Here is a 9,311-nt window from a genome sequence, read left to right as displayed (position 1 = left end):
ACACCCCTGCAAGGTTTGAACTTTTGAAAGTCATGCCCACGGTTATGGGCAGATGGGAATTTGTTAATGTCCGGTTGTAGAAAACTTGAAACTTAACTTAATTAAAATGAATCAACCATGTGTGTAGCCATGATGGTCTCTTCTCAGCGGAGTCCGGGAAGTGAACACGGTTCTTCTGTTATGCTTGAACGTGAGTAGATTCAGGATAACTTCTTGATCACTTCTGGTTCACGACCGTGTGCTGCTTCTCTTCTCGCTCTCTTTTGCGTATGTTAGCCACCATATATGCTAGTGCTTGCTGCAGCTCCACCTCACTACCCTTTACTACCCATAAGCTTCAATAGTCTTGATCTCATGGGTGTGAGATTGCTGAGTCCTCGTGGCTCACAAATACTTCCAAACTGTTGCAGGTGGCGAGGATACCAGTGTAGGTAATGCAATCGTGCTCAAGTGGGAGCTCAATGAAGATCTTGTTCGTTGTTTTGTGTCTTTCCGGTTGATCAGTAGTGGAGCCCAGTTGGGACGATCGGCGATCTAGCATTTGGGGTTTTCTTCTTTTATTTTGGTTCTGTAGTCGGACCTTGATTGTATTCTGGATGATGTATGTTTAACTTGTATTTGTGTGAAGTGGCGATTGTAAGCGAACTCTTTATCCCTTTCTTATTCAGTACATGGGATTGTGTGAAGATTACCCCTCTTGCGACAAACCTACCATGCGGCTATGCCTCTAAGTCGTGCCCCGACACGTGGGAGATATAGCCGCATCGTGGGTGTTACAAGTTGGTAATCAGAGCCTTACCCGACTTAGGAGCCCCCTGCTTGATTGAATCGCTGACGTTGCTGAGTCTAGAACAAAATGTTTTGAGTATTAGGATTATATATATCGGAGAGTAGGATTCTTTTTACTCCTCAGTCCCTTCGTCGCTCTGGTGAGGCCTCCTGACGTAGAGTTTTGACTCTTCTCTTCTCAAATATCACTAAAAAAATTAGGAGCACGCGGTATCTTGGAATCGTTCTGATGGTTTTGTGACGAGAACATTGTTCTTGGTGCCTCCTAACATTTAGGTGTTGTGGCAGTGTCCCGAGGAGTTGAGCTCCAGGGTGTTGTCATCACAATTTTATCGTTGCAGTTCTGGAATACCTGAGTTCGTCGACATCAAAAATCTCTTTTATGTAGTTGTTGGTGAGATAACCTCGACGCCACCCAGTACTGGGGCGGGAGTTCGGGAGTATTGCCATAACTCGTATAACAGATGCTTTTCGAAGGTTGAGGTAAATGATTTCCGAAGGTTTATTGGTTATGTGTTGAAGGATGGATACAACTGAATGTAGGAATTGTTAGTTTGGGTGAGATATTATGCTTCCCCTCTATCTCCAACACCTGATTGCATAACCAGAAAGTTTCGGGAGTTTATAAGTGGGAATTCAAGTAGCTCCTAGAATTTATTTCCAACAGATAAATGATACGATTTGGGGTCTATCATATGTTTGTTCCGGCTTATTCGACAAGCCAATCTTTTTTTTTGTTTCTGTTGTGGTATTTGAGTTGCTTCAAAGTCAAATGTTGATTCCATGCCTTTTCTAAGCGGTGTTCTCATATTTCTATGGGAATACTAATCCTTCATGATAATAAAGATTGTCATGTCAATCCTTTCCAATCTGTGTGCTCCTCTTCAAGTGGATCCGATCATTTCAACAACCGCAAGATCAACTCTAAGTTTTCTCGATGGTACCCTTTTCCATCTGCCCAAGTTGCCTTTGTTTTCCCGCCCTCCCACCCTTTTTCATCGAGGACTCGGTTTTCTTAATCAACTATCCATTTTATTGATGGAAGTCTCTCCATTCTTTTCCGTCAACGTTCTTATCCGGTGATTCTCAGGAACATACTAACAGAGCTTCTAGTTTATCATTCTTCATTCTCGTTTTCTTCTCCGGTGGATTTAATTCAAGCTTTGTCGATCATATCCTTTCCTCGGTTCAAATGTTTTCTCATGCCGGTGCACCTCTTAAGCATCCACCTCTTGCTATTCTTGTTTATCTGGAGTGCTGAAGATATCTGGAAGATTCGTGTTTCCACTCTGCATTCATTCATGCTCTTTCGATGATGTTATCTCTTTTGAGCCATTTAATTCAACCGATGCAATCTCCCTTTCAAGTAATCATTTAACAGTGTATCTTTTGAGTGGGCGCTGACCCACAGGTCTTTTCCCAGGATCTTACGTAACTCTTCTAATTTTTCCCGGAGCTATCCTCAAATTTTCTCAAAGTTTGACGTAAGAATGAGTTATCATCAGCCAAATGTCTTTCTCCAAGATCTTTCAAATTCTTTTCATTGTTGGTTCAACCTTTCTAATTTTCATTCCGGAGTGCCTCAACAAATCATGGTGGTGTTTCTCGTCATTATTCTCACGTTTGTGAAGATTGAAGAAGAGTTTCTCTTAAATCTTCCTCCATTCTCTTCAAGATTCATGGTTCTAGCTTGATGCCATCCTCTCATAATTATTTACGATTGTGAGAATTCTTTTCACCCATCCGAAGCAATTCAGGAGTCTTTTCAGTTTGATTCTTCAGAGCCCATCATCTCAGAATTATGCATTCCAGCTTTCAGCTCTCGTTCTCCAAATCTTACCGGTGCATCGCTCAAATATCCTGTAATCAACTTGGGATCTCTTCGTTCACTTGCATCTAAATCCTCTCAAGTATCTTCGTTCATTTTCTAATTCTTCCCGGTGATTTGTGCCTTTGCTACTTTCATTTTCAATTCTTACGGTGGTTCGTTCAAGATTTCTCCTCCTTCGTTATCGTATCAATTCATTCATTCTTTCTGAATCCTATCGGTGGCTTGTTCAAGACTTTTCTCAAGTTTACGCTATATCCCTCCTCAATCCCTTTTTCAAGAAGAATAAGTAGTATGCCAAATCCATTGCTTGTCATCAATTTAATTGATGAAGGATAAGCATAATGTAATTCTTATTGTTTTATTTCAAGCGATTAATTCCTTATTCCGGACGTTCATCAAAATTCTCGGTTTCAATTGTTTCATCTTTTCTTTTCCCGGAGTTTCAAGCTCTCATCATCGCGAAGCTCCATCTGATCATTGCAAGACTTCAATCTTGCTTGCTTCAAACCTTTCAATTCTTTTATGTTATCATTTCCTATCCGGAGTTTCTTCATGGAGGTACATGGTGGTTCGTCAAGGTTTCTTTTCATTCTTTAATTGATCTTCAAGATTTCTTGCAAAGTTAAGATCCGCCAAGCTATACTCAAAAATAAACATGGTGTTAAACACATGCCTTGTTTTGAGGAGTTCAAGCATTCTTCATCTTGCATTCCAATGTGCAATTCTTTCTATCTTGTCTCTTGCGATGGTGTTACGTCATTCTTGACAATTTCTTTCGTGTTCCATGATTCGCAAGTTGTCAGGAATGAGGTATTTAAACCCATCACTTTCTTCCTCAGAGTTATCTTGGTATAGATTTCACCTAAAGCCTTCCATTGGGAATGTTGCTCTTTGTGATGATTACCTATGATCCAAGTTCTCTTATCACCTCGGCGGGAGAAGTTTTCTATCTTTTCTAGCTCTCAATCAAATCTTTTTCCCGTGAGTGGCAGGTTGTCACCTCATAATTTTGAGATGTTTTCCATTAGCCCACATCAAGCCTATGCTTTCGTTGTTGATAATCCAACAACTCCGTTCAATCCTTCTTTTTAAGGATGCTTTTCAAATTCTATTGTGGTAGAAGATGTCACTTTCTTCCCAACTCTTTCCTTTCCAACGATCCAACTTCTATTCTTTTGTTCCGGAGGCATTGTGATGTTGCTCTTTTCACTCATAATCTTGGATTGTGAGGACCATGTTCTTTTCGTGCTTATACGTTCAACCGGAGTGTCGTGTCCTTCATTATAGTTCTCTCATCTTATCTAGTTTTTGCCTCCCTTCTCAACCGGAGTGTAGTTCGAAATCTTTCGTACCCCTTGTGCCATTCTTTCAATAGTTCCGGAGGCAGTGTGTTGTTCATTTCATCAAGCATACTCTCATCTTGTCAAGTTCATGATCAATTACTTCCATTTACAGTCGGAGTGCTGTCCAAATTATATCATTCTTAGTCCTTCTCTATCTTGTTTCAACCGGAGTGTTGTGGCTATCATTCCTATTCTAACCTGAGTCTCATCCAAGTGCTTTCATTTTGCCAAGTTCATATTCTATGCCTTCCATTTCCAACCAGAGTACTGTCGTAATTGATCTTTAGCGTTCTTGTACATCTCATTTCTACCGGAGTGCTTGCATGTATTTCTTGTCCGTTGCAACCCATTTTCTTATGTCTTTCAACCTACAAGGTTCTAGTAATGTTCCTTGTTCGTCTTTTCTAACGGAGTGTTTCAACTTTGTTCATCTTCGTTGTATTCTATCTTTCTATGTGTTCAACCTCGCAAGGTTCTTTGGTTTCACTCGTTTCTCAAAGAAGCAACTTAGTTTTACCTCTTCTCTTCCTCTTCCGCTTCCCTCCGGTGCCATCCTAGATCTCGGGACGAGATCCTCTCGTAGTGGTGGAGTGTTGTAATGCCCCGAGACCGATGCACCAACTGTCTTCCAGTTATTCGCTGTTTGTTGTCGTGTCATTCGCTTGAGTGTTGCATCTTCACATGTCATCATGTGCATTGCATCATTATGTTTTGAAACTTGCATCCGTCCAGGTTCCCCCAGTTCCTTCCGTTGTCCGTTTTGAGGCCAACCACACTTGCACGCGCCCGCGACACATCCGAAATATTATTTTATAAGTGGCCGGAAAATGTTCTCGGAATGGGATGAAAGTTGGCATGCGGTGTTGTTTTGTTGTTAGTCGAACGCCTGCCAAATTTCATCGCATTCGGAGTCTGTTTGACGCCCCAACGGATAACTATAGCGGCAATATAGTCGGTCAAATCGTCGGACGTTTTCGGTCTCCGGAAACAGTCGCCGAGCCTTTCTCTCTTCTCTTCTCTTAGCCTGAGGCCTTCTGCACAGTCCACTACCTACTGCCGGGCCCAACCTAACCTCTCTCATCATCCCGCGGCCCTCCTCATGCGCGCGTCCGAAAAGCTGTCCCGGACCCGACCCGGACAGTCATCACCGTTGGGTCCGGATCATCCCCAAACATCTACAAAACATCACCGTTTTCTTATTTGGACTCCCTAGTCTATTTTTCTCGACCGTCTGATTTGAATCGGAGGGCCCAGATGAACCCCAAATCCATTTGCTATATAAATATCGGGGCAACCCTAAAATCAAGGAGAACTGTCCCATCATCCCTCCTCGCTGCCGCCACAATCAAATCCCATATCGGGATCCTCCCTGATCCCCTCGTCCACCTCCTCCAACTGCGCCGCTCTAATCCCGCAGGAGCCCGACCTCCCCTCATCCCCGAGCTCTTCGAACCCCCCTCCTGCTCTGCTTCGTCCTACTCACCGAGCCCTGCCTCGTCGCCGGAAACCAGCGCCGTTCCACCTCGACTTGCGGCCTCCTCTGCTTCTCCTCGAGCCCGCAGGCACCAGCTTCCCCGCGCCACCGCAAGTAGTAGCACCACCGGGGCCCTTCCATCGTCGAGAACCACCAGACCAGCCCCGGTGCCACTCTTGCTGCCCAAGCACCAGCCAGCTTGCTAGAGCGGACCACCAGCACCTCCAGCCTCCACTTCTTAACTTCGAGAACCCCAGCGCCAGCCACAGCCATCTGCCTCACGTCCTCCCTCCTCGCTGGCATTTGCTCGGGGACCAGACCCACGCACCCCTGTGCTCGCGAACAGCGGACCCTGAGGATGCCATCCGCCCTCCTCGATCACCTCGCGTCGTTGTCGACAAGCTCCATTCAAGATGAGCACTGCCGCACCTTCTTCTTCTCCTTCCCGGTGCTCCCCCGTTCCTTTCGATCTCTCATCGCTCGTTCTGTTTTCTTCACCAGGAGCTCCCGCAAGACGCCTTGAATGAGACCCCATGCGTTGAGTCGACCAGTTCGCACCGCCGCCCTCGGTGTTTGCCGCCCGGCACCATTTTTCGCTTTGCCCCGCCGCTGCTCCACCACGTCGCGACTAGATCCGGCCCGATTCGACCTCCCCAAGCCCAATCGCCTCCCAGATCCGTTGAGTCCCGGCCAACTCCGGCGTTCTCGGTCCTCCCCGCCACCCAAGTCCCTCACCGGAGGTCGCCTTTGTCGCCCGCCGAGTCCCCTGCTTTGCCCCTGCACTGAACATGTCACTCTCTGCCTCTCTATCGAGCGAGATGGTCAAACGCTCTAGGCAGCTCCCTGTCGTGTGCCAGGTGGGCCACGCACAGGCCCAGTGCATCCCCAGCCCAGCACCACCGAGCCGGCCCAAGTGCTGTGGTGAGCAGCCCAGCTTGATCCATCCTTTGGACCACTTGGTGTTTTTTTCCTGTCTAGTAGATTTCTCTTTTATCCACAGGAACGTCAGTTTTGCAGAAAACCCCCTTTACTTCATGCACTTAATAACTCACAAATGGTGCATCAGTTTAAAATGAATTATATATGAAATATGACTAGAATTTCATCTAGTTTCATAATATGCAACTTTCATCCATGTTTAAAATGCCTAAAATGTTGTTTGACTAAATTTTGCTCATATGCCATGTTAAAATGCTTTAATTCATAACTAAATAATCGTAGCTCCAAACTTAACAAACTTTATATGGAAAAGGGGTAGAAAAATGCCTAGTTTAACATGGTGGCTTTACTTTGCATGTTTAATAACTATAAAATTATGTTTAGGGCAGAACGATACCAAACCTAAAAATATGCACATGAGGATTTTCCGGAATTGTTGTTTGTTGTTTCCGGCCTCATTTAAACTTGACTAGGTAGTTAGTTTATGTATGCTTCACCTCTTGCCATGCTAAGCAACATTTAATATTGATGAGTACATAAACGGGAGAGAACTAAATAATTGTTGTGGTGTTTCGTCAATATGCAACTCGCTGCATATTGAGCTCCACTTAGCTTGTAGGATTGGTTGTGCATTTTGCCATGCCATGCCTCTTAAACTGGACATGCATCATACTTGGTTGTGCATCATGCCATGTGATGGTTTCTTACTTTGTTGTTTGCTTCTTTCCGGGTTGCCTGTATCGTTAGCTTTGGTTCCATTTCGGAGTTGTGAGGATCTGTTCGACTACGTCCGTTTGTCTTCTTCATGGACTCGTTCTTCTTCCTTGCGGGATTTTAAGCAAGATGACCATACCCTCGAAATCACTTCTATCTATGCTTGCTAGTTGTTTTCTCTATTGCTATGCCGAGATACCTACCACTTGCTTATCATGCCTTCCATATTGCTATGTCAAGCCTCTGACCCACCTTTCCTAGCAAACCGTTGTTTGGCTATGTTACCACTTTTCTCAGCCCCTCTTATAGCGTTGCTAGTTGTAGGTGAAGATGGAGTTTGTTCCATGTTTGGAACATGGATATGTTGGGATATCACAATATCGCTTATTTTAATTAATGCATATATATACTTGGTAAACGGTGGAAGGCTCGGCCTTATGCCGGGTGTTTTGTTCCACTCTTGTCGCCCTAGTTTCCGTCATACTGGTGTTATGTTCCTTGATTTTGTGTTCCTTACACGGTTGGGTGTTATGGGGACCCCTTGACAGTTCACTTTGAATAAATCTCCTCCAGCAAGGCCCAACTTTAGTTACCATTTGCCTCACGACCACCTACTTTTCCCTTGGGAGTCATGCTCCCGAGGGTCATCTTTATTTTAACCCTCCCCCTCGAGCCAGTGCTTGTCTAAGTGTTGGTCTGAACCGAGCTGCCTGTGGGGCCACCTCAGAGAAACTTGAGGTTTGGTTTTACTCGTAGCTAGTCTCATCCGGTGTTGCCGTGAGACCGAGATACGTGCGACTCCTATCGGGATTGTTGGCACATCGGGTGGCTTTGCTTGTCTTTGTTTACCATTGTCGAAATGTCTTGTAACCGGGATTCTGAGACTGATCGGGTCTTCCCGGGAGAAGGAATATCCTTCGTTGACCGTGAGAGCATGTGATGGGCTAAGTTGGGACACCCCTGCAGGGTTTGAACTTTCGAAAGTCGTGCCCGCGGTAATGGGTAGATGGGAATTTGTTAATGTTCGGTTGTAGAAAACTTGAAACTTAACTTAATTAAAATGAATCAACCGCGTGTGTAGCCGTGATGGTCTCTTCTCGGCGGAGTCCGGGAAGTGAAAACGGTTCTTGTGTTATGCTTGAACGTGAGTAGATTCAGGATCACTTCTTGATCACTTCTAGTTCATGACCGTGCACTGCTTCTCTTCTCACTCTCTTTTGCATATGTTAGCCACCATATATGCCAGTGCTTGCTGCAGCTCCACCTCACAACCCTTTCCTACCCATAAGCTTAAATAGTCTTGATCTCACGGGTGTGATATTGCTGAGTCCTCGTGGCTCACAGATACTTCCAAACAGTTGCTGGTGCCGAGGATACTAGTGCAGGTGATGCAATCCTGCTCAAGTGGGAGCTCGATGAAGATCTTGTTCGTTGTTTTGTGTCTTTCCAGTTGATCAGTAGTGGAGCCCAGTTTGGACGATCGGGGATCTAGCATTTGGGGTTTTCTTCTTTTATTTTGGTTCCATAGTCGGACCTTGATTGTATTCTGGATGATGATATGTTTAACTTGTATTTGTGTGAAGTGGCGATTGTAAGCCAACTCTTTATCCCTTTCTTATTCAGTACATGGGATTGTGTGAAGATTACCCCTCTCGCGACAAACCTACCATGCGGCTATGCCTCTAAGTTGTGCCTGGACACTTGGGAGATATAGCCGCATTTTGGGTGTAACACAGGGTGTTGGAGGCCCGGGGCGACGGGAAGCAGCGGCAGGGCCGTGCGGAGCACGAGCAGCAGCAGGTTAGCAGCGGGGACGGGCGCATTAGTGGGCCAGCAGCGGTGAAGGCGTGGTGAGGGAGGGGCGACGGGTTCGTCCGGAGCAGGTCCGGGCTCGACAGCGTCGAGGCACAGGCAGGCGACGGCGATGCGGATCTCTACAGCAAGGCGAGGCGGAGTCGAGGCTAACTAGTGGGCGGGGGAGAGGGTGCGGTGGAGCCGCAGCAGGGCCACAACGACGTGTGGCCGCAGGCCATGGCGGGTACGCGCGAGCATGACTGTGGGACGACACTAGGAGTAGAGAGGAAGAGAGGTCGTGGGCTCACGGGGGTTGTAAGGCACGGGGTAGTGGGACTCGGGGAGGAAGATGGGGAACACAGCGACGGGGTCGACGACAAGATGGCCGTCCGACATGGTGGCGGCACGGGCTCCGGGCGGCAAGGTC

The sequence above is a fragment of the Triticum dicoccoides genome, chromosome 6A (genome assembly GCF_002162155.2).
Source record: "Triticum dicoccoides isolate Atlit2015 ecotype Zavitan chromosome 6A, WEW_v2.0, whole genome shotgun sequence".
NCBI lineage: Eukaryota > Viridiplantae > Streptophyta > Magnoliopsida > Poales > Poaceae > Triticum > Triticum dicoccoides.
This window is presented reverse-complemented; position numbering follows the sequence as displayed.